The following is a 7954-nucleotide window of genomic DNA, read 5'->3' as shown; positions in this document are numbered from 1 at the left end:
GGCGGCGCGCGGCCTGTCCCTTCCCCGGGCTCTGGCCACGCGGGCCGGCGGGCACCGCGCCTCTGGCAACGTGTCCCCGGAACGCTCCTACCCATCCGCATGCCTTACATGGCTCGAAAGTAAAAATAAAAAGAATTACGATGCGGGCGAGGCTTGCGAGGGGGAGAAGAGATTCCACTTCTCCCCAACTACGGCGTCCTGGCGGGACTCCCGGGGGCCATCCCCAGCCCTCCTCCAGCTGCCACCTCGTGCCCCGGGAGGAAGGGCACAAAGGCACCGCAGCCTCCCGCCCAGGTGGCTGCTCCTCTCGTCTGTCCGCAGGCGCGTGTCTGCCTGCCGGGGGAGGGAGGGTGGCCATTACAGATTACAGAGCAAGAGGCCCGTCCTGAAGGCCAAACCGTGGGGCCTCCAGTGGGTTGTGCTCAACGCCCCAGCCGACCTCTAAGCCTCCAGCGAAAACAAGCCTCATGTCTTTCATATTAAGAGCTTCCACGAACCCCACCGACAACTCGCAGGGCCACCACTCCAAGTCTCTAGGCGCCTCCAAAGATGGGCCACCCGCTGCTGAAGCCACACCAAGAGAGGATGAAAGGAGAGTCCAACAGGACACCCTGGTAGTGACGTAAATAAAAATATGATTGCACACCACAACCAGGTAACCAAATCAGCAGGTTCCTGCGCAGAAGAGAATCCCGGGTCATTCTGCCGGCCACCACCTGAGCCAGAGGACAGGCCCTTTTGAGCTCTCTGAAAACCACAGGAAAACCAGTGAGTAGGCCCGGAGTGATCTCAGTCAGAAACCCCTCCAGGTTGCAGTACCTTGTAACCTAGCCAAAGGGGGAGAAAAATCCCACTGGGTTTCTGAGTTTTTTTAATTTCCAAAAATAAGGAAACCCCAATCAATCTGAGAGTCGTTCCACTTCACAAAGCTCCAAGATGGTGGGTGGTAAGTTTTCAGCAGGGCACTCACCACAGGCCTTATTACTTAGGAGTGCCAAGGCAAATCCCACCCACCTGGGAGATGATTCAGAGGTGAAGGCCCAGGGGCAGCCTGAGGTCATCCAGCCCCACCCCTTAAATTACTGAACACTTGACCTACCCCAAGTCACTAAGCAAAAAGCGTGAAGCAAGAGGGACAAACGAGATATATCTGAAGTCCTGAGTCCAAGTTTCTAAAGGTCAGAGGTGGTAACAAAGCCAGGACAGGAGCTCAGTCTAATGCAGATACCTCCATCTGCCTATCAGTTGAGGCTGGTGAATCTCTCATCAAAGGAACCAAGGCCAGAGACCTTTGCTGCCTTGGGGAGGAAGAAATAGTCCTCTTCCGTCCTCCCCTTCAACTGCCAGGTCCCAAGCCTCCCCACCCAACCACACTCACACACCGTAGGTGGAAATCTCCATGTTAAGTAGAGGTGGCAATTATGTTCACCCCTTGTCCTTTCCTTCTTCCTCAGAGCTCAAAAGGACGTGATGTAAGCGCGTGGTTATCGTACAAGGACTGTGTCTAAAGCAGCCATCCTATGTGAACAGAAACTTAAAGACACAGCAAGCTTAGGGCCAGGAGCAGCCCCTGAGCAGAGGGTGGAGTAAGGTGAGGTAAGCTGCCTTTCATGAGCTCACCTCTCTTACCCTCTGCGGCTTTTCGTTTCTTCCATTCTCAAACGTATTTCTTAATTTCTCTCTCCCGTTACCGATGCAGCAAGAGTTGTGAGAAGGTATCATCATCCTTAAGAGGAAGTGGTGGACCAGCCCTGCCTGATGTGGAGAGCGGGGTACACGTGGTTGCCTGTCTGTCTGAAATGGGGAATACAGACCTTTGCTAAAAGCCAAAAGCAGGCTTAGAGTGGCCTTTCCACCTTATAATTCCATAGACTCCTATCTCTGGGACCTGCTCCCTGACAAACGGGGGCAAAAGCCAAATTCGCCTAGGAACAGCCTCGTTCTCAATTCCCCTCTTGAACTTTCAGGAAGGACCCTTGTGCCTTAGAGCCGGAGAAGCCTCAAAGAAACAAGTGGAACTGTTTAAATCATTGTTTTACAAACACGTTTGACAGCAGAATCCCAGGTGTGCTCTAGAACTCACTTTGGGCAACACCTATTTCCTGACTGGGGACTTGATGGGACCGTTGCATGGCCCTATCTGGGCCTGGGCTGAGAGTACTTGTATCTGGGACCGGGAGAACCCAGATTCTAGCCCAGTCCGCAATCAGCATGGGACCCCAGGTTCCTCCTCCGTGGAGAGGACTGGCCCTCGCCGTGGTGTTTTGTGCTTTCTTCTCCAACATGCCCTGGAACATTAAAGCCCCGCCCTCATCACTGGTTATTCAGCCAACGTGATTATTTATGAACAGTTCAGTGTAAAGCCCCGCGATCCCTCTCCAGGCCATCGTAACAACTGAACTGATGGCAGTGAGAGAGGGCTGCAAGTGAGAAGACCTGAGGGATTTTCAAATACGAGGAGGAATCTGAGGCAGGCCTGGAAAGACGGGCTTCTGAACAGGATCCTTCAAATTGACTCCAGGGAAAAGGATACCCAAGTGGGAACTTGGGTCAAGCCTGGGACAGGAAGCACAGCTGGACTGCGTGGAACTGGGGCATCATTAGGTGGTTTTCCTCTCCATTCACCTCTTTCCCTCTGAGACCAAGTTGTCTTTCCTACCTCCCTCTATATGTCTGTCCACTCTCCTCCCTGAAGGCCGGCTTCCTCTACTCATTTATCACCACACATGGCTGCCAGCGGCAAGTGCAAAGGACCTTCTGATTGCCAGCACCCACCACCTTCAGACTGCCTCAGCCTTCCGCTACATAGTTCAGATTCCCAGGGAAATAAACTGATCGGCTTGACCTAATTCAGGTAACTCTTCCCTTCTCCCCTCCTAACAGCAGGAGGCATAGTAGAACCATCTGGTACAACAGGGCTGGGGAGGGGAAGGGAGGTGACTTTGGAAGGAGAATAATAAACATAGGTCCATAGAAACGGGGAAGGGACATTCTAGACCTGAGCTTCTCAATTGGGGATACCTGGGAAGCCACACCTAATAGATCAGAATCTCCTAGGACAGGTCCCAGGCATATGCACTTTGAGAAAGTGCCACGGCACAAACTGCTTTTCCAGGCAGGAGACGTGGATGGCGCATACAGATTTATCAGCTATGACTTGACTGTATTAGAAGATGCATTCAGGACTTCCCTGGTGGCACAGTGGTTAAGACCTGCCTGCCAATGCAGGGGACACGGGTTCGAGCCCTGGTCCGGGAGGATCCCACATGCCATGGAGCAACTAAGCCCATGCGCCACAACTACTGAGCCTGCGCTCAAGAGCCCGCAAGCCACAACTACTGAGCCCGTGTGCGTAGAGCACATACTCCACAGAGAGAAGCCACCACAATGAGAAGCCTGCGCACTGCAACGAGGAGTAGTAGCCCCGGCTTGCCACAACTAGAGAAAGCCCGTGCGCGCAGCAATGAAGACCCAAGGCAGCCAAAAATAAATTTTAAAAAAAAAAAAGAAGAAGATGCATTCATTCCTTGAACAAATATATTGAGTGCCCACCAAGTACATGACGTTATTAGGTTCCAGGGATACAAAGTTTTTGTTCCTTATGGAGCATGCATATTAGTGGATAAGCGACGAAACATCCTATCACAAAACTCCCTGAATGCTAAGGTAAGCAGTTTATGTACAGTAATCAGAGGGGAAGAGGAACTCATTGAGTATTTTTGGATCCAGAAGTTGCTCTATCAGAAATATGCTTTAAAAAAAAAGAATAGCTTTGGCCTCTAGTAGATAAATAAGTCCTAGAGCCCTAATACACAGTACGGTGATTACACACAACAAAACTGTATTATAGGCATTAAACTTGCTAAGGGACTAGATCTTAATTATTCCCAATACTAGAAGAAATGATAATTATGTGACACAATAGAGGTATTAGCTAATGCTACAGTGGCGATAATATTCCAGTATGAATGTATCAAACCAGTATGCTGTACCCCTTAAACTCACACAGTGTCATATGTCAAATATATCTCAATTTTAAAAAAGAAGAATGGGATCATGGACCCAAGATGAGTTTTGGGAGCGGAAAGAAGGAAATGGAAGACCAAAAGTAGACAGAACCAATCAGAAAGCACTGCAGTAATCCATACAGAAACAAAGATTATCTTTTTTAACATTTTTTAATACGAAAAAATGTTAAAATAGTAAAATAGTGTTTCCCTCTGCGGGGTTGAGTTATGGGGTAATTTTTTTGCCTGCTTCTTTCATACTTGTCTACATTTTCCAAATTTTCTACAATGAGTACCCAACACATTTATAATGTTTGAATAATAAAAGGGGGGTTCCATTAGAGCAGTGGTTCTCAAACCTGAATGTGCATCAGAATTACCTGTAGGGCTTACGTAAACTCAGCTTGCTGGCCCCCACCCCCAGAGTGTCTGATTCAGTAGGTCTGAGCTGGGGCCTGAGAATTTGCGTCTCTAAGAAGCTCCTAGGTGATGCTGTTGCTGGTCCAGGGACCACATTTTGGGACCCACTGAATTAGAAAGTAGTCAGTGAGACTGGAAAAAATGAATGCATGACAGGCTTCACAGGAAGAACCAAGAGAATCTATCCAATGACTGAATATGAGAAGGCAAGAGATTATGTTCAAAGATAACTCCTTAATTGTGGGTTGACTAAGTGTCTTTGAGATAACATGTGAGAATGCTGTCCATCGTAGTAAAATAGTTCCTCACTTCCTTCCCTCGTTTGCAGAAGGAAGAGACACCCAGGACCACAGCTGGAAGACCCTCCATCTCTTGGTGAGTTTCAAAGGCTCGTTCAAGCATCCTTTGGGCTTTCCGGTTATCCCCTCTTGGGGTTTTCCTCTTGTGCGTCCTTGGTGTTTACCTGACAGGTTCTGAAGGGTGGTGCCTGGGAAAAGGCTTATTAGAATTTCTCCAGCAGGGATTAGAGCCAGGAGGCTTATATGAAGAGGGAAGGAGGGCTGTAGAGTAAGGGAAAGTACAGCTGAACCCGTGGAGGGACATTCACTAGCTCAGGTGCCCTAGCCAAAGCCGAGCCTATCAAGTCACCTGCTGGAAGCAAAATGGAAACTATAGAACCTGTCAGCTCCTCTTTGAGCATAAACAGAAGTGTGAGCTGATGATCCAGAATCCAGATTTAGTCAATTCATTCAGTCAAAAAGTACTTATTAAGCATCTAGCTATACCATGCCCAGTACTGTGTGGAGGGCACTGGGAAGGAACTGGGAGAAATAAAAGATGTGGCACTTGCCCTGAAGGATGGGGAAGATTCAGTGAGCATTTATGAAGCAACCACAATTAAACACACGCAGAGAGCCTAATACCAAGACCAGAGCTGATACAGCTTAGTGGCCTGGGACTACGTTCGTATTCTCACTTCACCACATACTAACTGGGTAACCTTAATCAAGGTACTTAACTTCTTTCTCTCTACCTAGTTTCCTCATCTTTTTTTTTTTTTTAATAAATTTATTTTTGGCTGCATTGGGTCACGGGCTTTCTCTAGTTGTGGCGAGCGGGGGCTACTCTTTGTTGTGCTGCGCGGGCTTCTCATTGCGGTGGCTTCTCTTGTTGCTGTGCGTGGGCTCTGGGCGCGCGGGCTTAAGTACCTGTGGCTCGCAGGCTCTAGAGCGCAGGCTCAGTAGTTGTGGCGCACGGGCTTAGTTGCTCCACGGCATGTGGGATCTTCCCGGACCAGGGCTCGAACCCGTGTCCCCTGCATTGGCAGGCGGATTCTCAGCCACTGTGCCACCAGGGAAAACCCAAGTTTCCTCATCTTAAAAAAAAAAGGGGGAAAGATGGAGGATACAGCAAGACCCACTTCGTAGGGTGGTGATAAAGATTAAATGAATGAATATCCGTAAAACACATGTAACAGTGCCCTGGCACTTAGAGCTATTTTTGTTAAGTAAATAAATCATAAGGAAAATAATGACATATTTGACTACAAAACAATTTAAACTTTGTATGTAAGACCAGAGGTCATAAATCAAGTTCAAAGACCAAAAAAAAAAAAAACGAGGAAGTATTTGTCATACATATGAAAAAGGGTTAATATTTTAAATCTATAGCTCTTTCAACTCAATGAGAAAATTATCACCCTAATGAGAAATGGAGCAGATTCACAAAAGGAGAAACACAAATGGCAATATACCCATGAAAAGATGCTCAACCTCAGTAAAAAAAAAAAAAAAAAGCAAAGAAATCCCAGAAATGCCAATTCAAGCAGTTGTGATATCTCATTTCATCCATCAGATTGCCACAGACTTAGAAAGAATAACCACACCAATATTGGTGTGGGTATCGGAGGAACGTGACTTGGTATGACTATTTAAGAGGGCAGTCTGGTGAACCGAATTAAAACTTAAGCGAGCATGGTCATTGACTCTAAATTTCCAGCTTCTAGGAATTTATCCTAAAGAGATGCCAAAGCAAGACAGTAAACTTCCCCACCAGACTGCCTACCCCCATGAGATAATAAGCCCCATAAAACCAGGATCCATACCTATTTTATTCAGCAATGTACACAAGCAAAGTTACTCCAGTGTCTGACACACACAGTAGACACTCAGTATGTATTGAGTGAAAGCACTGAAATATGCAACAATGTTTTCAGGTGGATGTTTGTTGGGACATTGTTTTTTAAAATCGTGGTACCTTGGAAACGGCCAAAATAAGAGGCTAGAGGCATCTTATTAAATGATATGGGCCACAGTTACCCATGTTCCCTTTGTTCCCTTTTACTTGCATTTTCCAGTCGTTTTAAGTGAAGCTTTCCCTTTTCTGAATCGCTTTCACATTCTCATATACTGTATGTGTGAAACAATTTGCAAACATTTCATAAAGTAAGAGTTTGGGGGAAAATAGATATGTTGGCAAAACTTCTCACCAAATTGAAGCATTTTGTGATCTTTTCAATCAGAAGGGACAAAATGATCCCTTTCTGAAAACGCTGGTGCTCCAAGCAAACAAGAGAATTGCTAAGTATAACAAACGTTATACCCTGCATAATGGGGTCTATTGTCTGGTTGTGGGAAAGCTTTCAATTTATTGGTTTTGAGTATCAAACGTTTTCTACAAACTCTTTGGTAGGTTCAAAGATGAGGGAAAATACTCGAATTAAGAATTTGTGGGGAAGGGGGAACATTTACTCTCCATTTCCAGATGGATCTTCTATGAAAACTTATGCTTCTAAGGGACCAAATGTGGTTGCATCTTTTTGGTTGTTGCTTTTTTCAATCTGACAGAAAAATCTGTGCCCAGCTGAGGCACACCCTGCATGGCCAAAACTACTCCTGCTTCTCCTGCCCTCCCAGGGATACTCCCTGCAGTCAAAAGCTTGTCCTAAAGGAGGCTGCCCCTCTGAGTACTTGGATTCCATTTATCTGCAGTCAATTCTTATTATTCAGTCAAGCACTGAATTAGCAAATATTGAACCTCTGCTCCTAGAGGAAATCTAGGGTTAGGTTCCTGCAAGCCACCGGTCACAACATTTTCATTAACTGATCAATACGTTACCTTATTTTCTCCGATTCCATTTAAAGATACCTGATTTAATATATATTGTTGATTCATTAACATTGAACTCACGGCCACCAGCACTAGAACTCATGTCTGAACAAAGCTTATCGAACACAGGAAAAGCTTGTCTTTTCTCCACACGGCAATCACAGTCTTCTGGCACTTAGGAACACAAGATAGCACTTCAGCACTTGTGATTGGGTGCCATTTTAAACAGCAAAATCGCCAACAAAAAGCACACCAAAAAAGTGACACTAAAGAGACATTTAAAAGGACGCTTGTTTACAGTATGAAAGCTGAAACAAAAAGGCGGACAGTTGCTTTGTCTCAGCTGGGAATGTGTGTGTTGGATTACTCATACATATATATATATATATATATTTTTTTTTTTTTTTTTTTTTTTTTTT

The 7954-nt window shown here is 46.1% G+C and overlaps 1 protein-coding gene and 2 long non-coding RNA genes across 12 annotated transcripts in view; 2 read left to right on the top strand and 1 right to left on the bottom strand.

Moving 5' to 3' along the window:
- FOXN3 (forkhead box N3) overlaps window positions 1-7954 on the bottom strand; it is a 408764-nt gene that overhangs the window by 237659 nt on the left and 163151 nt on the right. The window lies entirely within an intron of this gene.
- Window positions 230-1764, top strand: LOC112393878 (uncharacterized). The gene is made up of 3 exons (XR_003002042.1): window positions 230-768; window positions 1455-1596; window positions 1700-1764. It is a non-coding gene; the product is annotated as an uncharacterized LOC112393878 (long non-coding RNA).
- LOC112393879 (uncharacterized) overlaps window positions 1963-7954 on the top strand; it is an 11309-nt gene continuing 5317 nt past the window's right edge. The window contains exons 1-2 of one of the 2 annotated variants that reach the window (XR_003002044.1): window positions 1963-2854; window positions 4756-4802. This is a non-coding gene — a long non-coding RNA (uncharacterized LOC112393879). Of the gene's footprint in view, window positions 2855-3588; window positions 3667-4755; window positions 4803-7954 lie in introns of those variants that run through there. The other variant, XR_003002043.1, reaches the window with a different exon arrangement.

This window comes from Neophocaena asiaeorientalis, unplaced genomic scaffold, assembly GCF_003031525.2.
Source record: "Neophocaena asiaeorientalis asiaeorientalis breed wild unplaced genomic scaffold, Neophocaena_asiaeorientalis_V1.1 scaffold152, whole genome shotgun sequence".
Lineage (NCBI taxonomy): Eukaryota > Metazoa > Chordata > Mammalia > Artiodactyla > Phocoenidae > Neophocaena > Neophocaena asiaeorientalis.
The sequence above is the reverse complement of the archived record's forward strand: the minus strand, read 5'-3'. Positions and strand labels throughout refer to the sequence as shown.